Source organism: Balaenoptera acutorostrata, chromosome X (assembly GCF_949987535.1).
Source record: "Balaenoptera acutorostrata chromosome X, mBalAcu1.1, whole genome shotgun sequence".
Taxonomy (NCBI): domain Eukaryota; kingdom Metazoa; phylum Chordata; class Mammalia; order Artiodactyla; family Balaenopteridae; genus Balaenoptera; species Balaenoptera acutorostrata.
The window spans coordinates 22,317,247-22,344,602 of record NC_080085.1 but is presented as its reverse complement, the minus strand read 5'-3'; the positions used below and the strand labels follow the sequence as shown (position 1 = coordinate 22,344,602).

General features: G+C 37.9%; 1 long non-coding RNA gene across 6 annotated transcripts in view; it reads right to left on the bottom strand.

Annotated features, from left to right (window-relative positions):
* Positions 1 to 27,356, bottom strand: part of LOC130706545 (uncharacterized) — a 217,974-nt gene that overhangs the window by 142,940 nt on the left and 47,678 nt on the right. For 5 of the 6 annotated variants that reach the window (XR_009006765.1, XR_009006767.1, XR_009006766.1 and 2 more), the window contains exon 2: positions 17,725 to 17,824. The exons of the other annotated variant lie outside the window; for it this stretch is intronic. This is a non-coding gene — a long non-coding RNA (uncharacterized LOC130706545). The remainder of the gene's footprint in view (positions 1 to 17,724; positions 17,825 to 27,356) is intronic. 6 annotated transcript variants of the gene reach the window in all.

Sequence of the window (27,356 nt, the reverse complement as noted above, 5' to 3'; positions counted from 1 at the left end):
TTGATTGGGATTGTATTGAATCTGTAGATAAATTTGAAGACATTTTATATGTTAACAGTGAGTTTTCTAATCCATGAACATAGGACATATTTACATTAATTTAGTTATTCTCTAATTTTTAAAGTAATGTATTATTATCACTATACAAAAATATCCTATTTTATAGAGGTATTAATATTTATATAGAAGCATTTCACATCTTGGGTTAAAAGTGATCCTAAGTATTTTATATTTCTTCGTGCTATTTCATATATTTCTATAAATTGCATTTTTCAACTGTTCAGTCTAGAGAAATAAAATTATCTTTACATATTGACTTATTATTCTGAAACACTGCTGATTTATTAGCTGTTGGCTATTTTGTAGATTTTGACGATGTTCTATAGTGTAATGATTTTGAAAAAGGCATCAAAACGGTTCAATAGGAAAAAGATATCATTTTGACGAACAACCTTAGAATAACTGAATATATATACTGAAAAAATATCATGAAGCTTTGTTCTACCTAATACAATACACAACAACTAATTCACTATTGATCACAGACCTAGATATATAGGTTAATATATAACTTCTAGAAGAAACTATTTAAAAATATTTTCATAAACTTGAGGGAGTCAGTGCTTTCTCAGATAGGACAACAAAACCATTAACTATAATAGAAGAAATTTATAAATTTGACATCATTTTTAAAAGACTTCTCTTCATCAGAAAACATCACAAGAAAATATAGAAGGCACACCCTGGGAGAAAATATTCACAAAGCACATATCAAATAGAATTTGTATGGAGAATATACAAAGCATTCTACTGTCCTAAAAATCAATGAAAAAAATTGAGAAAAGACAAACAATATACAAAGATATTTACAAAGGTATATAGCAAATAAGCACATGAAAATCCTGAATATCATTACTGAAGAAATGGAAATTAAACCTACAATGAAATACTACTCCGGATCAGCCAGGTTGGCTAAAATAAAAAGGATAATACCAGCACAAACCCCCAACCTGAAAATTACCAAATGCCCATCAACAGTAAAATGGATAATTAAATTGCAGTATATTTCATAATGGAGCACTATACAACTATCAGCACAAATGATCTACAATTACATGTACTTATATGCATGAGTTATTAATACTATATTGAGCAAAAGAGTAACTACCAAGAAGAGGACATATTATATGATTCTAGTTTTACAGCAAAACTAATTTCTGCTGGTAAAAATCAGGATAGGGGATACACTTAGGGCTGTAGGTGCTGAAAGGGAGAACAGTGAGGTCTTGTGGTAAAGTTCTCTTTCTTGGCATGGGTGCTGGCTACACAGGCGTGCCCAGTTTGTGAAAGTTTCCCAAGCTGTACATATATGTTCAGTTTTATGTATGTATGTTTTACTTGAATGAACAGTTTTAAAAACTGTTTTGAACCAATACTGCTTTTAATAGCACAATAAAATAGAAATAAATCAAAATGTACATAAGACCTCTACACAAAAAATACTATATTACTAAGAGAAGATAAAGATCTATATAATTGAAGGAATACACCATGCTCATCAATTGGAACACTAATGTTGAAAGATATAAATTCTCCTTCAAAATGATCTGTATTCAACAGAATTTCTATTATAAACCTAGCATCTATGGAAATTTATTTGTGGAAATTAATAAACTTATTCTACACTTCACATCGAAATGTAAAGGGTCAAGAAAAAGCAAGAAAATCCTCGAGGAGTCAAACAAGTTGAAGGAATTACTTCACTTGCTATCAAGACTTGTTATGAAGTTTCAGTAATTAAGAGAGTATGTTATTCTCCCAAGGATAGCCTATAAAACAATAGAACTTAATAGAAAGTATGTAACAGACACACATGTATGGACACCTGCGTAATCAAAAAGGTAAAACTGAAGAGTAGTGGGGAAGGGATCATCTTATAATAATAAATGACACTGTGTCATTACTTAAACAGATTGTAAATCTAAATGTAAGAGATAAAATAAATTTTAGAATGCATCTTCAGTATCTGGCAAAGATGTCTTAAGTGGATACATAAAGCACTAACAATACAGTAACAGATTAACAAATTGGACTAAATTAATATTAAGACATTCTCTAAATGAAAAGACATTAGGAAAGCAAAAAGTTAAGAGAGACTAGGGGAAAATATGTGCAATACACATAACTGACAAAGAACTCATACCATAATATGTAATATATAAGGAATCTTTATAATATAAAAAGAATTCCTACATATAAAAAAGATACGATCTAGAAGCTGATGTTAAAATGGGAAAGAGACATGAAGAGGCCCTTTCAAAATGATCCCAGAGTAGTAAATAAACATAAAAATGTTTCTCAACTTCATTCGTAATCACTGAAGTGCAAATTCAGACTACAGTGGCATACTATTACACACCCACTAGAAGCGTTAATATTACAAAATTTGACAACTCTAAGACACATGTATGTGCTAACTGGACTCTAATATGCTACAGGTGGGAGTATAAATTGTACAACAATTTTCAATATCTACTGAAGCTGACCATACTCACACACTTTGATCTAGCAGTCACACTCTTATTGATATATCCAACAGAAATAGGTACATAAGTGCCCCAAAAGACATGCTCAAGAGCATGTGAAACAGCAGTATTCATAATAGCCAAAGATAGGAGACAATCCAAACGTCCTTTGACAGTAAAACTGACAGTCAATCATGGTGTAATCGGAAAACTGTATAGCAAAGAAAATGAATGAACTACTTACACATGCAACATCATGGATGACTGTCACAAACAAAGTTGAGCAAACAAGGCCAAACAGAAAAATATATATATCTACCATATCATCCGCTTTATAAGATAAAGCTCAAAAATAGGCAAAACTAATCTATGGTGTAAGGACAGTGCTAAATTATTGGTGGGTATGGAGCAACTAGTAAATAAGGGGCCAAAGGTGGGTTTCAGAGGTGCTAGTAAATTATTATTTCTTGACTTGGGTAGTGTTTACATGTGTGTGCCCAACTTGTGATAATACACTGAGCTGGTCACCTGCTTTCTTTTCTTTCCCACCCCCCCTACCCCAGCTGCGCCATGCAGCATACAAGATCTTAGTTCCCCGACCAGGGATGGAACCCAAGCCCCCCTGCAGTGGAAGCGCGGAGTCTTAACCACTGGACCGCCACGTAGGTCCCTGGACACCTACTTTCTTTTTGCACATTATAGTTCAATAAAATCTTATTAAAATATAATTCATAAAAGTTAAAATATACGGTTCTGAGGTGTTTACCTTTGCAATTATTAGTAAACGCAATTTTCACAGCAATTCGTTAAAAAAGCAAGAGAGGTGTTTAACATACCAAAAAGAACAAAGTATTTTTTAAAATGTTTGTAGTCCCCATATGGAATAAAATACTAATTAGTTAACTACTCTGATGTGAGTAATTTGGCACAACAAAAGATAAAAACACTTCATATGATGACTAGTTACTATGTTTTTCTGAAAGTAATAAAGCTCCATTAATTTTAATTATATTTTAGAAATCAGATTTGCCATTAAATCAAGCTGGCCTCTCTCATTTGCCAGGCTTAAATTTTGATGCATTTGGGTATTTCTACACATCATTAGCATGGTGAATGGAACCAACTTTGGTAAAATTCAGACAAATTAGTCTGTCTATGCATTTCTGGCATAAGTCATATTAATATTTTTCTCCTGACTTACTCTCTTTCTTTTCTAAATCTTTGGTTATCTTTGTGTGTATATCATTTACATATGGGAAACTGTTAACATTTAAAATGTCATCTTCAGATCACACATGAAGTTACTTGTTCTTTGTTAATGTTACAGAAGACAGAACACTGAACTGAAAAGCCAAAGGGCATGCTCTGCCCTGAAGCATCTGGGTGATCTTGGGTGAATCACTTCACCACATCAGGCCTCGTGATCCCATGTGTAACATAACGAAATGAAACTTTTACCTGCCAGTGTTCAAGGAACCTACATTCTGGTTTAGCCTTTTGATATTTGATAGCAAGGATTTACTAAAAGACATTGTAATTATTCTTCCCCTATTCCACTCGACCCTATCTTGAGTAACAGGACCAAACCCTCCTGCTTGCTTGTACTACTCTCAACTCAAGCCAAGTGACCCAGTCTTTCTCCAGGCTGAGTTCCTAAGGGATTCTCCCAAGCAATGAAACCAACAAGTGCAGTGTCTAGGACAACATAGATCAACTACATTATTTGAAAACCCCACTGATTTGAGCAGAGAGAATAGGAGAAGCAGGTCTGCAGTACCTAGAAACCTCATTAAGTGTGCTGGCTTATATTCATCTTTTTGTACATAACTCAGATTTCCCAAATGACATCACTTCTCTGTCTCCCATACAAATCCTTGCCAAACTTGGTCCTAGACCTTACATCTAGATCAAAAAAAAAAAAGAGAGAGACAACATCTACCCTCACTTCTCAACAAACACAATTTAAATGTGATGTTTTTCCTTTAATCATGTTTCCATTAGCATGAGGATTGGGACCCACTGCCACTGTAACAAAACTGGAACATACACAGTTCACCCACTATGTATGGTTAATAACTCCATTTAGTTTGACCTTTACTGTGTTTTTCACTGCCTTCATTCCTGTGGCCAAAAGAATGCAAACTATTCCACAGTTTTGCTTCTTTTTTTCTTCTCTCCCTCCTCCCAAAGGTCAGCCTAATCTCTAAAATTTATTTTAAATGTATAAAGTCATTCCTTTTATTTTTATAAGATATCATTTATGTTATTCCCTTCTCTTATACAATAGCTTGCCCTTTTAAATCTCCCTTATTACTTCCCATTCTATTTCCCACTCAGCATTCTCATATTAAAGTTTTTATTCCTCTATTTTTAAAAGTCTGTATTTTACAGCCTAATGATCTATTAGTAGTCCAGTGCAGGAATTATCTAATTTATGGTAATTGATGTATAACATATTTTATAGACACTATTAGATCATAAGCTATAGTTTATGCATTATAATTACATTTAACAAGATGTGAATTCTCTTATTCTTTACAGTATCAACATGAAACCAGAACTTCTTCTAAACTCGTTCTAATTGACTTTAATCATTCTATCCCTTTTTAATGTCAAATTTTCACTTCTTGGCAAATTGCAGCCCTCTTTCTACGCTGACCACTTTGTCTTCTCTAGATGAATCCTAGCTTTCTCATGATAATAAGATATTCTAAGCTCATCTTTATTTTTTCTGCCCCAAGTGAGAAATTCTTCTTTTTAGTGGAATATAATGCTGGGTTCAAAAATAGGAGAAACCAGAGTGCACAGGAGAATGTTGCATTTAATGACCTAAGTAGCCAGGATGGCGCCAGAGATTACTTAGGTCACTTTACTGAAAAACGAAGAGTTCCCTTGTCAGAAGGTCAGGAGTTCATGTTGATTTTTCCAACTTAGTTCTACCTTTGCTTATCTTTAGACTCTACTATGAGAGCTTCTTATGTCACTATTTTTTTCTCTGTTGAGTGATGTCTTTTAGAGTTATCTACTCTTAAAGATGCCATGCTATATATTGTGTATGTGATTAAAATTATCGTGATTTCCCCGCATCCCATGTAAGACTTTAAATCTCCTTTCATGAGTATTTCTTTTTGTTCATTTGGATCAGTGGCCAAACTATTCCGAAGTTGGCTCGAAACTGTAGAGGTCTAGATAAACTACTGTGCCAGCTTCACCTGAGCCCAGCCTCTCTAAAAAGACAAAGAAATCCAAACTAGTCCCAGAGGAACACGAAAATATTAAAGGCATACAGCACTTAGACCAACAAATTAAACCCATGCACTCAGTGGAAAATAACAATAAATAACTGAGTTTCAAGGTTTTTGCATAAAATCTTCCAGTTTTCATTCCCAAGAACCAAAAATACATGCTTGAAACCCCATATTTGAGATCTACTATTTTAATCTACTTTCTAATTTCCTTTCCCTTTATCAATGTTCATTCAGGGCACAAGAATTCTAGTCAACTCTGATTTTTACAGAAAACCTTAGCTACATATTTATCACTCCAAGTCCTCCCAACCCAGACAAAAGATATCTGAAAAACATCCAAATTAATACTGAGAATTATCAAATAAATATGCTAACTACTACAATTTGTAAATGCCTATTTTCCTAATTAGAAAGTTGACATATTAGCCATCCGAAATACTTTTATAATGAGTATATTGTGTCCCACAAGATTTAGCTCATAAAATACAAAAGCACAAATAATTATAACACATTTCAGTTCCCCGATAGCTCCCAATTCCATTGTCGCATTTCCAGATTGTTTTAGTCTCCATAAGACAAATACTGAGCATTAAGAAAACTACATCTGAAGGAAAGCTAATTGATTGCCCAGCTCTGAGTTCCTAGGTTTCCTTCAATCGGAGATGATAATGAGTATTAGAACCTGTGAGAAAATGTAGAAAATCTACATTGTTACTGAAAACAAATGACCAAAGTAAGTTGGAGAATTAGCAGATCTGTAGTATCTGTCCTATGTACACCAGTTCCCGTAAATCCTTTAATCTATGATCCAAATTATATTCCTCATCAATTTATTTGTCATACTAACCCCTTCCAAATGTCTCTGGAGACTTACCCACCCGAGTGAAATTAGCTAAACGTGTGTTCCTGCCTCTCGTTAACCTTTACTTCATTTGTATATGATTGTTTATAATTCTATCCCCATATGATGTGATCCCACCCTAGACTAATCATTGTTATATGAACTAGTCTATTTGAGAGCTAGGCTATACAGAGGAAGGGAGGAGAGAAAGGCAATACTTCTTTTTTCATGGACCCAAGTTTCAGCTCCACAAGTATTGTGACAGGAAGGACATTATAAGAAATCCCAAATCTAAAATTCAAAACCCCTTAGGTCCGGGGCTTCCCTGGTGCCGCAGTGGTTAAGAATCCACCTGCCGGGGCTTCCCTGGTGGCGCAGTGGTTGAGAGTCTGCCTGCTAATGCAGGGGACGCGGGTTCGAGCCCTGGTCTGGGAGGATCCCACATGCCGCGGAGCAGCTGGGCCCGTGAGCCACAATTGCTGAGCCTGCGCGTCTGGAGCCTGTGCCCCGCGACGGGAGGGGCCGCGATAGAGAAAGGCCCGCGCACCGCGATGAAGAGCGGTCCCCGCACCGCGATGAAGAGTGGCCCCCGCTTGCCGCAACTGGAGAAAGCCCTCGCACGAACCGAAGACCCAACACAGCCAAAAATAAATAAATAAATAAATAAATAAATAAGAAAATCCTTTAAAAAAAAAAAAAAAAAAAAGAATCCACCTGCCAATGCAGAGGACACGGGTTCGAGCCCTGGAAGATCCCACATGCCGCAGAGCAACTAAGCCTGTGCGCCACAACTACTGAACCTGCACTCTAGAACCCGTGAGCCACAACTACTGAGCCCGCGTGCCACAACTAGTGAAGCCCACGCACCTAGAGCCCATGCTCCGCAACAAGAGAAGCCACCGCAATGAGAAGCCTGCGCACCGCAACAAAGAGCAGCCCCCGCTCGCCACAACCAGAGAAAGCCCGCGTGCAGCAACGAAGACCCAACGCAGCCAAAACTTAATTAATTAATTAATTAATTAATTAATTTTTTTAAAAAACCCTTAGGTCCAAAATTCTTGGAAAAAATATAATCAGGATTCCCTGGGTAAGATAATGGTTTTTTTTAATGATTAACTAATTCATTAATTAATCTTGACTGTGGTAATGCATAAAGTAACCCATGTACTCCACACTTTCCTGTGGACTAATACCTCACACATTCTGTCTTACCTGAAACATTTCTTAGGTATACCAATAATAATAATAATAATAAAACAAGAATTGTCTCAGAAAATTAGACAATGTAGAGAGATATTACTAATTAATAGCCTCAAAGAACAGTTATTTTGTTGATTTCATTGAGTCGTTAAATTTGTTTGGTTGAGGTTTTTTTCTCACTTCAGTCTAAACCTGAACTTTATAGACATGATACGAATTTTTTTTCCTACATTGTTTAAACTTTGGCTGAAAAAGTTTATATTTCTGCCAGCTGATAGAATTACATAGTGCCCATTCATCTTCATTATTGCCTTTGTTTTAGACGATAAATTCTATATACCACTTCTGCTGTTCCCCATGTCACAGCTTCTTTGAAGTAATCAGTATTTGGTAACACTACTTAATTCACCTTTTTTGTTTAATAGCTTTATTGACATTATAATTCAATTATAAACTTCACCCTTTTAAAGTATACAGTTCAGTGGCTTTTCCTATATTCACAGAGTTATACAAACATGTCCACTATTGAATTTAAGAACATTTTCATCACCCCCAAAATGAAGCCCTGCCCACACTAGCAGTCACCCCCACCTCAGCCCTAAGGAACCACTAATCTACTTTCTGTCTCTGTAGATTTGCCTACTCTGGATATTTAATATAAAATAATTCATAACATGTGGTCTTTTGTGACTGGCTTCTTTTACCTAGCAAAATGTTTTCAAGGTTTGCCCATGTAGCATTTATCAGTACTTCATTCCTTTGTAGGGCCTAATAATATTCTATATTATGGATATAACACATTTTGTTTATCCATTCATCAGCTGATGAACATTTTGGCTGTTTTCTTTTTTGGCTATTATGAATAATGCTGCTATGAGCATGCATGAACATATTTTTGTGTGGTCATATATTTTCATTTCTCTTGAGTATATACCTAGTAGGGGAATTGCTGAGCCATATGGTGACTATATTTAACATTTTCAGGAACTGTCAAATTTTCCAAAGGGGCTGCACCATTTTACATTTCCACCAGCAATGTTCCAATACTTGGTTCATCTTTAATTACCATATTAAAACTAATTATCGGGCTTCCCTGGTGGCGCAGTGGTTGAGAATCTGCCTGCTAATGCAGGGGACACGGGTTCGAGCCCTGGTCTGGGAAGATCCCACATGCCACGGAGCAGCTGGGCCCGTGAGCCACAATTGCTGAGCCTGCGCGTCTGGAGCCTGTGCCCCGCAACGGGAGGGGCCGCGATAGAGAAAGGCCCGCGCACCGCGATGAAGAGCGGTCCCCGCACCGCGATGAAGAGTGGCCCCCGCTTGCCGCAACTGGAGAAAGCCCTCGCACGAACCGAAGACCCAAAACAGACAAAAATAATAAATAAATAAATAAATAAATAAATAAATAAAAAAGAAAATCCTTTTAAAAACAAACTAATTATCTTCTCATTCATAAATGTTGATTTCATTAAAATCAAAATATTGCTTAGTTTTTACTTTGGTGCTTTTATTTCTTCCACGCCCTTTTCACGTTCTTATAGCATGAAAATAAACCCGAGATTTTAATGCATAAAGCTTAACATGCACATCCAGACTTTTTGGTGCTTCTCACTTCCACAGTCTGTCCGCAGCCCCAGCAAGCTTTCAACCCTCCTTTTTCCATCTCATTACTACTGCTCTCTTAAAGTAGTAAAGAACTATGAGGCTCATGATTCTTAGCAATGTCAGGCTTTTAGAACCTGCATAAATTATGAGACAGAAACATTGACTGTTTCAGTTAGTGATGAATTTCACATCACTGGGACTACGAACAGGGAACCATAGTTTAAATTATATTCTGTCAATATGTCTTGTTTATGGATGCTTATGTTCACATTTAATATGAGGTCTCAGAACCTGGATCTCAATAACAGTTGTTCCCACTGTTTAAAAGCAGCTTGTTTCTTACTATTGTAAAAAGAATGCTACTCAAAGCTATTAACTGCTGCTTGTTCAGTTTCCTTTGTTTCCCTTTTAATCCTGAAGGTGGGCACGCTCAAAGGAGGATATTCATTTTATAGTTTGACATTCCTGTTCACTTTTAGCCCAACAGCCGTTATGAGCAAAGGTATCAGTGGCACAGTTTTAACCACATAAATTGGATTAGTGCCGTTCTTTGTTCACGCTGCCTAGGCTGCATAATCTGGACTGTTTTTCTGGTGCTTAGTATTTGTGGAAAATAGGTTAAACAGCAGAATATTTTTTTACCCTTTGAGCCAGTTGAGCCACAAATATTTTTGATTGTGAACAAATACTTCAGCTTTCCATCCAGATTTTCAGATCGACCCCCTCACTTCTAGTGTTGCTAATCAACATCTGGGCCAACAGAGAAATTGTGCTTCATGCATACAAACGAAATCACATTCATTTGTCTACAAAGAATATAACTATGTTGATGCCATGCAAATACACCGTTTATTAAGCAGGTCCCTTTGCACCTGTTTGGTGATCAGCCCAATTTAATCCAGGCTCTTCACTAAATATTCATGAAGTTGAGTGGGCAAAATTTTTCAAATCCTTGGCAGCCTCGAGAAAGGACTCCTCAAAGAACATTATGAAAAGTTAACACATTTAGAGCATCCTAATTGTGTATGTGCTTAGTGTCCACATTGTCAAGAAAAGACAAGCATAATTACTTTACCATCAATTGCAGATAGACTCTTAAAAAGAACACAGAAATTAAAATGTGAATTCGGTGGATAAAGGAAGAAGGCTATTAAGAATACAAGATGTTTATGCTTTCCCCGCTCACTCTGGGTACTCAACCCTGGCTACACATTGCAATCACCTGAGGGACTTTTCAAAAATACCATGACTATAAGATGCGTGTATATTATGCTTCAACAAACCATTAAGAAAACATAACCAAGGCATGGGTTACAGCCCCAATCAATTGAAACCTAAGAAAACCTAGTAATTGGATCACAGGGGTGGGGAGTCTCAGTGCTTGTCAAACTGTGATGTGTACATGAAACCCCTGGGGATCTTGAAGTGTAGAGTCTGATCGAGTAATTCTGAAGCGTAGCCCAAGATTCCAGATTACTAATAGACATAACTGTAATTTCTAGTGTTTCACCACCCATGCTTTGAGACACAAGGCTCTAGTCCAGCGGCTCCCAGACTTGAACGTGTGTCAGAGGTCCCTAGAGGGCTTGTTAAAACAGAGGGATGTGTCCCACCCTAGAATTCCTGGTTCATCAGATCTGGAATGGGGCCTAGGAATATGCATTCCCAGGCAGTGCTGATGAGCCCAGTTTGGGAGCACACTTTGAGAACCACTGCTCTAGGCCATATCTAAACCTTACCATGTTCAAAAATAAAAGTCACTAAGACACAAAAATAGCTCTCACAACGTATAGATACTCAAGTAGGAACTCTCTGAAATGCATTAGCTTGCTCAGCATAGATTTTGAACAGGTTGAGTTATCTGATTTCCCAAACACACAGAATGAAAGTTTCAATTTGAAGCAAAGTTAATATCCTGCTGAAAACAGTGTTACAGTTGTCAAATCAGCAGTGAGGGAGGAGCAGAAATATTAAAAAGCAGGTGTCAGTGACCTGTCTCTGCCAAGAAAAAAAAATCAGTTCCTTGGCCTCACTCACTATGTAGCCAACTGTCCTCAACTATCAGCAACCTGTAGACACCTACACCAGGCTTAGTCAGGAGTGATCTCAGTAAGGTTCATGGGCATGTGTGACACACAGGGTCTTCCCTTCTCCTAGTAACTTGCATCTGTGCTTCTATCCGCATAAATGATCAAAAATATTTGCCAAAATCCTAGACTAGGAGCTGCTCAATAAATGTTAAGAGCTCTAGTTTCCACTATAGATTTGCTAAGTGCTGACTGCCTTGACCCTGTAACTCATTTCTGCATGCATTTGCCACCCTCCCCAGCCTCCAGACACATATGAATCGTCTTTTTTTTTTTTAATTTTGCTTATCTAGCTGACCCACAACTAAAGAGACCCTTATATTCGATCTAACCATTTCCCCAGCCCTTGCTCCTTCTTTGAAGCCTTAACCTGATGCCACTTTTAACCTGGCGCCACTTTTAACCTGGCATGATACTCATCTGCAGCTAATTTGTGCATTTAGGAATTAAGTGTATGGTCTACCTATTCCAACCACCACATGTATGTCCCTTAAATTCTGTTGGACTCTGAGAAAACTTCTGCCTCGTCATCCCGGGGTTGGGGGGTGGGGGGGAGGAAGCAGTATCACCATAGAACTTCTGACCTTTTATCCACTTATCCACTAATCACTTTTAGGAAGAGGAATGGATTATCTGAATGGAGCCTGCTTGGAGCCTGACGCCCAATGGGCCACGTTACCAGCGGTGCCTAAAAGCAAGGCAGGTCTCTCTCTCTCTCTCTCTCTCTCCCCCCACCCCCCCTCCCCTCTCATCTCTTAAACCACCTACCCTCAAGCTCCTGGCAGGCCCATCAGGTGTCAACATCTTTGTTCCATCCTCTCTGACCTACTGATTCAATAATTTACAATCAAGAAGGTCCCAAGATCTAGGTTAGGAAATTGAGGCCAGAGGCCCTGGCCTGTTCTCCATTCCAGCTTTTCTTACCATAAAGCTGAAAAGGTGAACCCTTTTTGATTCCCTATAACTATTTTCAGTTGATCAGAATTTGAGAGGGGTAAGGAGGGAGTCTGAAAGTTTGTATTGACTCATTCCCTGACTCTTGCATATATTTGTTTGCTCCTCGTATTTAGTCCTATAAAATTGCTCTAATAAAAATCATTTCTCATATATCTTAGATACCTGATTTCCTCCTTATCATAGTATAGGTTTCTGTAAGTGGTATTACTGAATCAAAAAGTATGAGCATTAAAAGGTACAAATTTGGGACTTCCCTGGTGGTATGGTGGTTAAGAATCCGCCTGCCAATGCAGGGACAGGGTTTGATCCCTGGTTCAGGAAGATCTCACATGCCGTGGAGCAACTAAGCCTGTGCGCCACAACTACTGAGCCTGCGCTCTAGAGCCCGTGAGCCACAACTACTGAGCCCGTGTGCCACAACTACTGAAGCCCCCGCGCCTAGAGAGCTCATGCTCTGCAACAAGAGAAGCCACCGCAATGAGAAGCCCGCACGCCACAACGAAGAGTAGCCCCTGCTCGCCGCAACTAGAGAAAGCCCGCGTGCAGCAATGAAGACCCAATGCAGCCAAAAATAAAAATTAATTAATTTTTTAAAAAGGTACAAATTTCCACTTATAAAATAAGTCCTGGGAATGTAATATACAGCATGGCAACTATAATTCATAATATCGTGGTGGATATTTGGAAGTTGTTAAGAGAGTAAATCTTCAAAGTCCTCATCACAAGAAAAACAATTGTTAACTATGTGTGCAGATGGATGTAAACTAGACTTAACGTGGTGATCATTTCACTATATATACAAATATCAAATCACTGTGTTGTATACCTGAAACGAATATAATGTTACGTGTTAATTATATCTCAATTTTTAAAAAGTATGAGCATTATAAGGTCTTTGATACATAGTGACAGTGTTTTTCCACAAAGCTTTTACTAATTCACCATCTCACTAGCAATATATGAGTGCTATCTTATTTTATCCCCATCAGTATGTCAGCGCTATTACTATATTTTAACATTTGTCAATATTATAGGAGAGAATAATTTAAAATTTTTCCTTTGATTATTAGCAGGTTGAACAATTTAATATGTTCATTATTCATTTGTATTTCTTTGGTGAATTACTGCTCTATAGGTTTTGTAATTTTTCACATTGGACACTGAAAACTGAAGATTTTAAAATTATTTTCAAGGGACCATTTTCAGATAAAATATGCTTTGCAATAACAGTGAGATTGGTTTACCACACCACTACTTTCCTCTGCACACAGGAAGTTTTATTTTCTTCATTTCACTTAGATTGGGGTGATATGACTGCTAGGTCATCAACTGTAACATGAGCAGAAGTCATGCATCATGTCTCATCTGAGGCCGTTAAAAGTGTTGTGAATTCTTCTCTCTCTCTCTCTCTCTCATCCATATAGCAAGAAGGGAAGAACTCTTAAGGTGGCAAAACTGCAATAAGCAAACCTGAAGTTGCAATGCAGAGGCCTAAATAATCAATATGGAAGCCGTCCCAGATAGCCTTCTTAGGGGAAAAGCTACAGAGAAAAGGCAGCTGACCTGCAAAGGACTGTGATGTGAGTAAAAATAAACATTTTACATTGAGACCTTACATAACCTAAGAAATATATCAGAGCACAGCCTAGCTAATAAAGGAGACTAGCCCTGAATCACTGGTTCCAAACTGGGGGGGGTGGATTTTGCACACCACATGGGCTATTGGCATTGACATCTTTATTTGTGACACCTGGGGGTTCTACTCCTGGCATCTGGTTGGGAGAGACCAGGGATGCTACTAAAGCATCCTACAATGTACAGAATAGGCCCTACAACCACAGTTTATCCCACTGAAAATGTTGATAGTACTTAGGTTAGGGCCTGCCCTAATTCTATCATATCTGCAGGTAATAACTTCCCAGTTTATCTTTGGCTCTTAAGTTCTCTTTGTAGTAGGTTTTTGAAGTATATAAAACTTTTCCCATACTGTGTGTGTGCGTGTGTGTGTGTGTGTGTTTATCCCCATTGAAGGAACAATATACGGTCATAATAGATTACTTGGGAAATAGAGGACATCCTAGCTAATGAGCCAGCATAAGAATAAGGTGAAACAAAGTGACCTTTATGCCCAAAGGGAAACAGAGTAAGGAACATTCTTCCTCAGGAGCTGAACTAGGAAATAGTTTCAAATGTATGACATGAATTTCAGACTGAAGAAAAGTCACTTAGGGACAATGCCGCTCTGGCTAAGAAAACGAGGGCTGTATGGTAGGAAATAAGTAAAGGAAGACCCAGAAAACACCATCAGTACCTCTGAGCTTGGAAGAGCTGCAGGGGGAAGGGGGAGGATTCTGTTACAGCACTTTTTCGCTCTGCGGACAATTTCATTCAGAGCTTATTCTAGCGGGAGAGACTCACAAAACAGAAAACATTCTGGCAGTGCTTTGACAGAGACCCATCTCCTTACCAGGCACTTAAGATCATTCTGATGTAGAGAAGCACTTCCTGGAATTAGGAGGTTGCCCTGACCTAGAAGGGCAAGTATGGGAGGTAAGTGATAGTTACAGGAGAGAGAGGAATCCCTCTCCAGAGAACCACTTTTACCTTGGTGTTCGGAAAGAACACGGTAACTGAGAAAAGCATGTAGCAATTGCAAATTGAAAGCATATATGATGTGTTCTGGATATCTAGTGCTGAGTAAGAAATGGCAGCAAATTTTTTTGGTTGAAAACATTTATTCTGCTCATGAATTTTCAAGCTGGGCAGGGCTCACTTGAGAGAGCCTGGCTCTGCTCCACACAGCATCAGCCTGCAGCAGGAGATAAATGGGCTCCAGGCTGAGCCGCTGGAATTTGTCTCCTGAGGATAGACACGTCAAGATAAAGACCAGAGAGGAGCTGAGCCCTGCATGGGTAAAAAGATAAGGAGGCTACATATTTCTCATTCTTGAGGTCAAGGAGACCTCCCAAACTACATATGCACAGAAAGTTCCTCAGGGGTCAGAGAAAGGAGAGGGCGCTAGCCCATAATATAGCCTGCCAACCTCCCAGAGACCCTCGCGCTGGAATCCATCCTGGCTAACGGATGCACACGCGCATCTGCGAGGGCCCTGAGTCAGACAAGATATGGACATGAAGCCAGACAAGCAAGATGATTGGCCAGAGGGAACCCAGAAAACCGTCCCCATATAAATGATTTAAACCACCCCAAAGGCACACAACTCCCTCTGAGCCCGCCTGTGTGTCTTTCTGCACGTACTCTGCTCCTAATAAATGCTCTATCTGCTTTACAAATTTCTGTCTCTTTGCTGAAATTCTTTTTCCAAAGAAGACAAAAGCCAGGGCCCTGCTTCTAGGCACTAGTCCCTGGTGGTCTAGTGGTTAGGATTCGGTGCTCTCACTGCCACGGTCTGGCTTTGATTCCTGGTCAGGGAACTGAGATCCTGCATCAAGCTGCCGCACAAAGCTGCCGTGCACTGCGGCCACCCCAGATCAAGCCGGAACGGCTCCAAGGCTGGGAGCTGTAAGCATCTGAAGGCTTGCTCACTACCACATCTAGCGGGTGATGCCAGGAATACACAAACAGCTGCGACTGGAACAGCGGTCTGCTGCTGTCAGCCCTGTGTGACCTCTGGGAGCTGTTCAGCTTTACAGCTTTCTGGTTGATTTTTGCTCAGCTTCATGTAATTTCTCCCCCCACACAGCTTAGTTCTCCGGAAGAGACTCCAGGGGACTCCTGTGCAGGTTTCTGAAGCATTTTCTTCATGAAGCTTCTTCTCCTCACTCATACTCTGCCCTACAAGCTCCAGCCACCTCGGCCTTTCTGTCTCTTCAAATCATGGAAACTTCCCTGCTCTGGGATCCTTGTCACTAGAAGGCGGGACAGCAAAGGCCTCCAGGCAACAGGCCAGGGCTTAGGCTTATGTCAGTTTATTCCCTTTTCACAGAGATCACAGTCCTGAATTTACTGTCGTCCAGTGTCCAAAGACTATTGCCACATATATTTTTCCAGTTTTCTAATTATTTATGCAGAAGGGTAATTCCAGTCCTTCTGACTCTACCACGGCCCACAGCAGCAATTATGTATGATAACTTTTTAAATTGAGAAATAGATACATCAGGTCCATTATACTATTATCTCTACTACGGTATATCTTTGATTATTTCCATGTAGCAAAAAAAAAAACAATATAGAAAGAGTTAGGAGAAGAGATTTAAAATTTTTCATCTTAACCAAGCTGCCATTCCCATGTTAATACAGGAAAAAGACAATTTCAGTATTTGATATTCAAAGTTACCGAGGGTAATTGCCACAGATTCCTTGTCTGAAAAGAAAATCATATGTATGACTGACATTCCACAAATAAAGAATACAATAATTCAAACATGAAACCGAATTCAATGATAACTATTGAAAATTTTATATAAAAGAATGAAGAATAGAATCTTAAAATCAAAAGGTCACACCACCAAAAATTTGAAGCGGTTCTAATGCAAAGGTTCAATAAGCTTTCTAATGTAAATAAAGAATTCTTCAGGCATCCAGCAGAAAAATCAAGTCACCTATCAAGGGGGAAATACAGACTTTCCTCAGATTCCCCACAGAAGTAGTTAATGCCAGAGGGCAATGGAACACCATCTACTAGTTCTGAGGATCAAGCCTAGGATATCTAGACACATTGTTATTTAAGAAGATCAGCAACAGAAAGACATTTTTAAACATTAAAAAGTCAATTCCTTAAGACATTTTTTGAAAAACTACTCTACAAAAAAGTTCAGGAAACCAAGAGATAAAAAGGACTGATGGGAAATATTGAAACTAAATATAGAAGCTTAAATGATCAGAGCAATTACTAAACACACTCTCTCTGTCACCTTCTCTCTCTCTTTCACACACACACACACACACACACACACACACACAAATACAAGTATATATTCATATATGTAAACACACACATATATATACATACACATATGTATATATACACATTAAATATTATAAACCACTGTGACTTCTCAACTTGGAGGTTAATACATGTGAAAGATAAGTCATATTAAGGTTAAAGTTACCCTTAAAAACCCTAATAGAGTTCAACATACACGGTTTTGTGTCTACAACCTAATATGTTAAATATTCTAAATACTAACACTTACTTGAAAACTACTCCCTAGACACATGGAAGGAACAAAAGGAAATCTATATGCAGATAACTGGGTATTCAAACAATTCTGCCTTTAAGCTAGTTATCAAATACTTACTGTGAATGAGCAATTGGGAGAGAATTCAAAACTATTTCTGTTCTCCTGCAGTGTTGATTCCACTGTCTTAATATTGTGCATTGATTCACTATGCAGCTCTCTGGGAATTCAAAACAATAAAATCCAGGGGTGAATGGAAAAGGGATTGAGAATTCTAAAGAGTTTCTTCTTGCCTACAGAATTTACTTCAATTTGTTTAAATATCCAGCATCTGTAAACATAATAAATATTAATAAATTTGCTTGTGATTGTAAAGATTAAAGGTTAGCTTGTAAAATCAGTGTATAACTTAGAGATTCTACTGTAAATCTTTGCAAAGTAAAACATAAATGCACTACAAAAATCAAAAGGTCGGGGACTTCCTTGGTGGCGCAGTGGTTAAGAATCCGCCTGCCAATGCAAGGGACACGGGTTTGAGCCCTGGTCCGGGAAGATCCCACATGCCGTGGAGCAACTAAGCCTGTGCGCCACAACTACTGAACCTGCACTCTAGAGCCCACGAGCCACAACTACTGAGCCCATGTGCCACAACTACCGAAGCCCGCGCGCCTAGAGCCCATGCTCCGCAACAAGAGAAGCCACGGCAAGAGAAGCCTGTGCACTGCAACAAAGAGTAGCCCCTGCTCAATGCAACTAGAGAAAGCCCACGCACAGCAACGAAGACCCAACGCAGCCAAAAATAAATACATAAATAATTTTAAATATATATATATATATCAAAGGGTGGAATAAATTTTAAGAATGTTAACTACATTATCTTTAATAAAAGAGAGTAAAACTAATACCACCTAAAAATGAAACTTAGCTTGTAAAACGGGCATAATGGAAGCTAATTATTTGCTTTACATAACCTTTTGTCTAAGTCTTAATTGGATATTTTAGGAACTGGTGCATCTTGTCTTGAAGTATACAAATAATAACTTCAGTTTCACTTCATTTTCCTTGTCTTCAATTAAATGAATCACATCAAATTTAATAGTTTTATTTAAATTAGCATATATAATATGATCCAGTTTTTATAAAATTATTTCTCTATCCATTTTTCTATCTGTATGTATACAGTTGTCCCTCAGTATCCACAGGGGATGAGTTCCAGGACCCCTCCAGATACCAAAACCTGTGGATGCTCAAGTCCCTCGTAGAAAATGTTGCAGCATTTGCATATGTATGCAAATATACACACATCCTCCCATATAATGTAAATCTCTCTAGATTACTTATAATACCCAATACAATGTAAATGCTACGTAAATAGTTGCTGGTGTGTGGCAAATTCAAGTATTGTTTTTTTGGAAATTTCTGGAATTTAAAAAAATTTTCCATCTGCAGTTGGTTGAATCTGCAGATGTGGAAGCCATGGACATGGAGGGCTAACCTTATATAAGAGATGTCTGTAATGATTCCCAAAATATTAACACTGATGAATTCTGGTGACAATTTGAGTTGATTCAAATTTATAGATTATTATTTCCTATATTGCTTAAATTGTTAATGTACATATTTCATTTGATAACAAAGTCAGATCTCAAAAAAAAAAAATCAAATCTCTCAGAGCAAATGAGAGAAATGTCACCATCCTGTATTTGCCATTGTCTTCACCCTCCACTTCCATGCCAACTGCTACTCTTGGGTGTCAAAAAGAAAAGCCTCTCTTCTCCTTTAGAAAAAAAAATCTCTCCTCCATATAAACGCCATCTAATAGATACCCAAAGAGATCTAGTTCAGGACTAGCCATGACGTTACAAAAATTTCACGCCCACAGGACAGATCTGTTTAGATCTGTCTTCATAGAACATGTTTGATATTTTGAATTGTATAATGCAAGGATAAAAAGGTTAAAAGCTGACATTTGCCATTTACCCACACCTGGTTATATCAGTTCTGATATAATTCAGTGTGTTGGTTTGTTTGATTGCAGGTTAATATAGTGTATGCAAAAATGACCAGCTAATTATTCCCCAAAGTTACATAGCTTTTACACCCTGTTGTCTGCAAACAATAACACAGATGCTTTTTAATGATGACGGTTTATACTTTTTAAGCTTCATTTTTCTTCTTGGCCTTGTCATTTTGAGGATCATTAGAAACACACTTTAGTGGCGTTTACTACACTATGTGTTAAGGACTGAATGTCTGTGCCCTCCCCCCAAATTTGTATGTTAAAACATAACCCCCAGGGCTTCCCTGGTGGCGCAGTGGTTGAGAATCTGCCTGCCAATGCAGGGGACACGGGTTCGAGCCCTGGTCTGGGAAGATCCCACATGCCGCGGAGCAACTAGGCCCGTGAGCCACAATTACTGAGCCTGCGCGTCTGGAGCCTGTGCTCCGCAACAAGAGAGGCCGCGATAGTGAGAGGCCCGCGCACCGCGATGAAGAGTGGCCCCCACCTGCCACAACCAGAGAAAGCCCTCACACAGAAACGAAGACCCAACACAGCCATAAAAATAAATAAATAAATAAATAAATAAATAATTTTTTTTAAAAAAACCTAACCCCCAATGTAATGGTATTAAGGGGTGGAATATTTGGGAGATGATTAGGTCATGAGATGGAGTCTTCATGAATGGGATTAGTGCCCTTATAAAAGAGATCCAGAGAGTTCTCTCACTCTCTCCACCATCTGAGGATGCAGCAAGAAGAAGGTCATCTATGAACCAGGAAGGGAGCCTTCACCAGACACCGAATCTGCTGATGCCTTGATCTTGCACTTCCCAGCCTCCAGAACTGTGAGAAATAAATTCTGTTGTTTATAAGCCACCCAGTCTATGGAACTTTATATCAGCCTGAAGTGACTAAGACACTCCACACATCTTCTTTAAGGAGAACCATTTCTTTTTATAATTAACTCCTCAACTGTTTATTGTTCTCTGTGGATTCTCCTGTTTTAGTCTTCAAAACCTGGCTTTATCTTTGGAACATAATAGTAACATGGTCAGAAACATTTAATATATTCAAGAGTAGAGCTGGTCTCTTCGTTTGAAGAGTGTCCTTAGAGAATACATTTTAAAAAAATATATTACCCCTTAAGTACAACTGAAACCCTTTTTTTTTTTTCATAATTCACATTTTACTGGACCCAGAGGTGCAAATTTCCTTGTCAGCACTTGTGATGGTTGGTGAATGCTGAACAACAAGGTAACTGGCTCAGCGAATCCCTGTGGTAATAACTAACAAAATCACTATAGACCTTGTGGAGTTAACCTTATTGTTGGCTTTTCATGGTGACCCTAAGGTTTCTATATGTTGTATGTGTAGCTCACCACAAGCTCACTGTGCTGGGGCTTGTTGGGGAAAGAAGTTATGAACATACAGCACACATAGAGGACATACATGCATGTAGACTGTCGAGAATTTGGTGGTAAGAGTTATATTAGACAGACCACATCCAGGATGATATGTCCAGCTCTGCATTCTACAGTTTACCAGGAATGTTGAACTATAGAAAGTCTATTCACATCATTCTGGAAGGTGACCAAAACGAGGGAGATCTAGAAACCATGCCAGGAAAGGAAAGATGAGGGATATGGAATGGCCCCCCAAGTAAGAAGAGCCAAGGGAAAACCATGGGAAGCTGGCACATGGGGTACTTTATAGGAAGAATTAGAACCAATATGTGAATATTTTCCAAAGCAGACTTCAAATTAGTAGAGAAAAAACTATTAAGACTAATATGAGAATGAAGTTGCATATAAAGAAATGAAATTCCCATCATTGGGATGCTTTGAAAGGAAGCTGAAGTGGCCTGCTAAGCTCTCAGAAATGTAGCATGAAGGATGCCAAGTGAACAGGCATGGCACCCTAATTAGTTTGTAAATCGAGGAATTTTACCACTCTTTTAAGAGGGAAAGAGAACTCCAGTTTTCAAAAGCATAATAAAGAGTCAGCTTTCAGGAAAGTGTCCAATTATGAACAGGGATTGTGAAACTGGAATCCAGATCATATAACTGCAAATATGTGCCACTTATCTGTGTGTGTGTGTGTGTGTGTGTGTGTGTGTGTGTGTTTAACTGAACCAAATTGTGTGTGTGTGTGTGTGTGTTAGTAATATATTAAAACATTTAACATCATAGTCATAGGAATCCAAAGAGGAATTATTACTATACCTCCCTGTATCTTAATATTACATAACTCAACCTTAACTGATACAGCTTTTCGAGATTTCATTAAATCCGGTCTTCCTGAGTGAAATATCTTCTGGATTTATCTCACAAGTACAAGGCACTCACATTTAAGAAAGTCTACTAACAGATCATTTAGATTATGCAAAGCCAGACCCAGCAGTCCACTGCATGTAAGATTGACAAGGGCAGGCATTTTTGCCTGTTCCCTGATCTCTAGTGCCTAGAACACAGTCTTTCACATAGTCGGTGCTAAATAAATATTCACTAAATGAATGAATGGATGGAGGTCGAGGCAAAATGAAACAAATATTTTTAGGTTCTCTCCTGGCTTCCTCAAGAGAAGGAGAGAATGGTCTTGACTTAAGGAGATAAGAAACCGCTCTTGCAGAAGGCAGGAGGAAAGGGTATGGTCAGCAGAGAGGACTACTCGTAGATAGGAAAGAGGAAACGGTGCTTAGATAGAGGACTACTCTGTCTAAGAGTATGGCAGCTGCAGAGGGCGAGACAACAAGACGGGACACGCTTTCATTCAAAGCTCCAACGGTTCTTTGAATAAACCTAGGACTTAAAGTGATAACTGAACTACAAAGGCATTTTAAAACTAGTGATAAAAGTCAATGGATTTCAAACAGTGTCTGGCAGTATAAGTTTATTAACAAAAATATACATGTATTAGCAAAATACAGAGAAGAAACTGTCTGGCCCGAAGGATTCTCTTGGAATTTTTTTTTTCCTTCCAAAAAGAAAAATGGGATGTTTAGTCAGCAGAGCTAGGGCATTTATAACAATGTCCTTTCTGTAACCATTGATTTGTTTTCATTAGGTAAGTAGTTAGTTTTCTAAAGCTTTTTTCTCCCCTTTTGCTCTTGGCCTTAACAAGATTGGTGGTTCTGGCACTGTCATTAATTCTGTAGTTGCAAAATTCCCTTAAGGAAACACAGTAACTTTATTTTATTGAAAATACTAAGGGAAGGACAGTTTATTAGGTATTCGGATGACTGGATGTTGAGAAACATATCATTTATCATTTAAAGTATCTCTGGTGCAAGGGCACTGTTAAGTGTGTGCATATAAAACAGAGCATCTGGATTAAAACAGAAATAAATGGCAATGAGATTTGCTATCTTCATTACACAAGACAACTAGATATTTGGGGACACATGCCTGAGTAAGTTTTTCATATTTTATCAGCATGTTTGCCAACCTACAGAAAGAGCGTAGGTGCTCCCATCCAATCCTAGAAGCTTAACATTTTTTCTTCAATCTTATATTTTGGTAAAAACTGGGGATGATTGGGGGAAATGTCCCATGTCACAACTGTATGAGATTAAATCAGTACCTGACACAAACCTGTCTAAACTGCCAAATCATAAGTAATAGCTCAGCCACAATGAGGACCAAATTAGATCAGTCAATACCTATGCAATTTATCATAAATATCGCCTAAAATGTCAAGTCCAAGAATTAGATTTATCTAGAAATTAAGAGCTGGGAGGGATTTTGGAGATTAAATCTGATCCATCAGTTCTGTGGAAGATGAAATCAAAATGATGATAGTAACACACATCCTCTGTTCTCAGGGAGCTATCAGTTTCATGAGAAAAGAATCCCTAAACAGGAAATTATAATATAGTGTAATGGAGGGCAAATAGGTATAAGCATGGAATATTAGAGGATTCCATAGAAATGACATTATGTCTTGCTTTGGGGACTATGTGAGGATTAAAAATAACTTCCCTGAAAAGGTGACTCTGAAGCTAAATCAAGAAAGAGCTGTGTAGGTCACGTGGAGCAGAGCATTTCTGGAAGCGGGGATAGAAATCCCCAAAGGAAAGAAAAACCACATATGTTTTGTGAGATACAAGCAGTCTACTTGGGTTGTCAGCACACAGAAATAACGGTAAGATGGAGGATTCTGGGCATCAGGATAAAAAATAAAATTTCCATCTAGAATATGTATGTGTATGTATGGGTATGTCTATATATGGATGTGTGAATCAAAAGGTCACGACATAATACTTAGCCAGACTATAAGCAATGCACTCTGTTTTCTATTCCTATTGCTTTTCATTTAAAAGTGTCGGTCAACACCCAAAACATAAAGGTCATGAGACACCACGGTGTCATGATTTACGGTTTGAAAGACACTCATGTAAAGGTCGAAGGGTGATAAGCAAAGGTCAGATCATAATAAGCTGTTTAGACTAGACATATATGGATTGGGGAATGGGGAGTCATGGAAGGCTTTTGAGCAGGGAAATGAAGTATTATTTGGATTTAGAAAGGTCATTCTAAACTGTTCCAAAAAGGATTGGAAAGGTTATGGGAAAGAAGGTCAATGTTAGGAGTTTCTTACACTACTGTGTATAAAACAGATAACGAACAAGGACCTACTGTATAGCACAGGAAACTACTCTCACTATTTTGTAATAACCTATAAGGGAAAAGAATCTGAAAAAGAATATATATATATATATATATATATATATATATATATACACACACACACACACACATGTATATAACTGAGTACATATATATATATATATATATATTCAATATATATGACTGAATCGCTGTGCCACACACCTGAAACTTACACGATATTGTAAATCAACTCTACTGCAATAAAAAACTTTTTTAAATGTTAGGAGTTTCTTGAGGTAATTTAAGCAATTGCTAATGGTAACAGAATCATGATAGTTGTTTTGAGGATGAAGAACAATTAAGAAGTTGTAATTAACATACATCGTTATTGTTTGGAAGAGGGGATAAATGAGAGAGGAAAGACAGTGGTTCAATTCTGAGGAGTGTGTCTTAGGAAATATGTGGCTAGTAATACGATTCACAGACGGGAAAACTAAGAACAGGCACAAAGAACTGAGAATAATGATTCAGTTTGGGGCATTCTGAGTTTTAGATGTGTGTTGAATATCCAAGTAGAGATATCAAGCCAGAAGTTAAGTATATGATTCTGAATAGAAATGAAAGTCATTGCTGGACAGATGTGGGAACTAGCAGCATACACAAAATAATTGAAGGCATCATTTAAAAAACCCATTTATGAACTGTAAATATTGATAATAATATTTTTCTGACCCTCAAAAATGCATAAAGCACCACTGTCAAGTGTGTGTGGTACATTAGTATCATTGTTACATACAAATCAGGAACATGAGACTCAGTTTAAATAATTTGCACAGCTGACACTGTGCTGCCAGAACTCAAGACTGAACCCCAGTTTTTTTATGCTGCATCTTTCAAATTTTCTCCATCCTACCAGGATGCCCCTCGCCATCGTGCCATCTGCTTTACTTGAGGTCATTAGAATAAACAAACCTCTCCCTATCCAAATAATACCTACTTCATCTGCATTTATAAGTCATTAATTATTAGGTTGTTTGCTTTTTGTGTGCAAGAGTTTGAATTAATCATACTCTGTAATTCATTGAACATGATCATCATTCATCCCTGGAAGACCAATCACTTGTTCTGTGTATTGATCCTCTTTTATCCCCAGTATGCTATTTCCATCGCCTGCCATTGACTCATTTCCTAATATGTGAGATATTCATTCTTTTTTGTGTATTGTATTATATGCATGCATGTTCATTTGTTTTCTCTTTTTGTTTTAACTCAGCACTATCGTTTTTAAGAGCTATTGATCATTTTGTAGCCATGGGTCTAGTTGGGTCTAACTGCTACATGTACCATTGCATAGAATGCATCGACCACATTGTACTTATCACTTTCCTCTGAGGTCTGCATCTAGTTGCCTCCAACTTTTTTTTCCAGCTTGACAGAAATACAGTTGACATATAACATTATGTAAGTTTAAGGTGTACAATGCGATGATCGGATACACATATCTATTGCAAAATGATTATCAGGATAAGCAGTTATCTCCAACTTCCTGTTACCAAAAACAATCCTGTGACAAATTTCTGTTTAAATATTTTCTTTATGGACTTGCATGAGAATTCTCTGAGCTACATATCCTGGATAGAGATGCAAGGACATACGGTATATAAACACTTAATTTCACTAAATGTTATCAGATTTTTCTTCAGAATGGCACAAACTTTAGGAATTTTATTTAAGAAGCTCTTTCCACCCCTAAGTTCCCAAAATACTCTTCTATTTTTCGTCTATTAATTTTATAGTTTTACCTCTCATATTTAGTGATTAATCCATCTTGACTATATATATTTATAATGTTTTACATAAAGTTTAAAATAAGCTAGTTTTAATGCCATCCACCAGCCAATCCATCAATCCATACTTGCTCCACTGATTTCCAGTCTCATTGTAATCACATATTAATTTTGCATATCAACATACTCTTGTCTTCTCTGAAGCATGACTCCCAAGCCTTAGAAAGCATCATCTACTAGGTTTATGATTTAGTTCAATCAACTTATCTCAAGTTTTCATAATTTCACATTTTCCTTATTATGACCCTTCTATGGAAACGGTGAAAACACCTGATTTTAAACAATAATAAATGATTCAGTGCAGTTGTGTCATGCCTCCGTGAACCTTTGAATTTGGCAAAGGCCTCTAAAACTGGACAGATACAACACATTCCTGAGAAACAGCACGGGAAGGGAATATGAGAGCTGACACAGAGCTCTGGGCTACAATAACCCCAACTGTTCCACTGATTTAAGGGGTGATTTTCAGCCAATGACTTTCTTCCTGGGTAAAATTAATACTATAACTGCCACCTCCTTATCTAGAAAAAGTTTCAGATTCAATGACTGATACTTATGGTAAAATAGCATGAGACATTTACTGGTATAAAATCTCATTATTTTCAAGTTATGAATGTAGACATTCTGAACAATTAGCAAAGATGTTTTATGACTCTTCCTTCCCCCTAAAACAAATCCCAGTAAAAATAAACACATAAATTAATTTTTGTACATTATGTTACTTGATGTTTTCTTTAATAAAAGTCTACATCTCTCAAAAGAAGCTTTTAAAATTCTAATTTGACTAACAAGATGTCCCTGAGCTATGGATAAACTTTCAAAGCAGAGTTTTAAATATTATGCTATTAACAGATTCACTGTCCTAAAACTCTTCTGGACCAACAGGAAACATTGAACCTTCTTTTCCTTCTCCTCTCACAACCAGAGGCCCCAGCAGTTGCTAGTTCTCTTGAGTATCTCTGTTTGTAAACACTAGTATAATGGCTGTTAATTCTCAAATACTTGCAGAAGCCTATGCAAATTTATTCCAGATGAGGGCGGCCAATAGCTACTTCTAATGCTTCTGTTCTCTGTTATCATGCTGCCCACCTCAGCTCTAAGTAACAATTTGAACTTTACATTTGCCAAATGATGCTAGAAACATCTGTTGACTGATTTCCCCCAAAATAGCTCTGGGTGTCCAACCTTAGTCACCCCTGTTCCAAAAGGTCAGCCCATTTCCACTTCCACTAATTGCCACATTCTCTCTCCCTGTCGGCATCATTTCAAGACAAATTATCCCTTCCTCTGCTCTCTT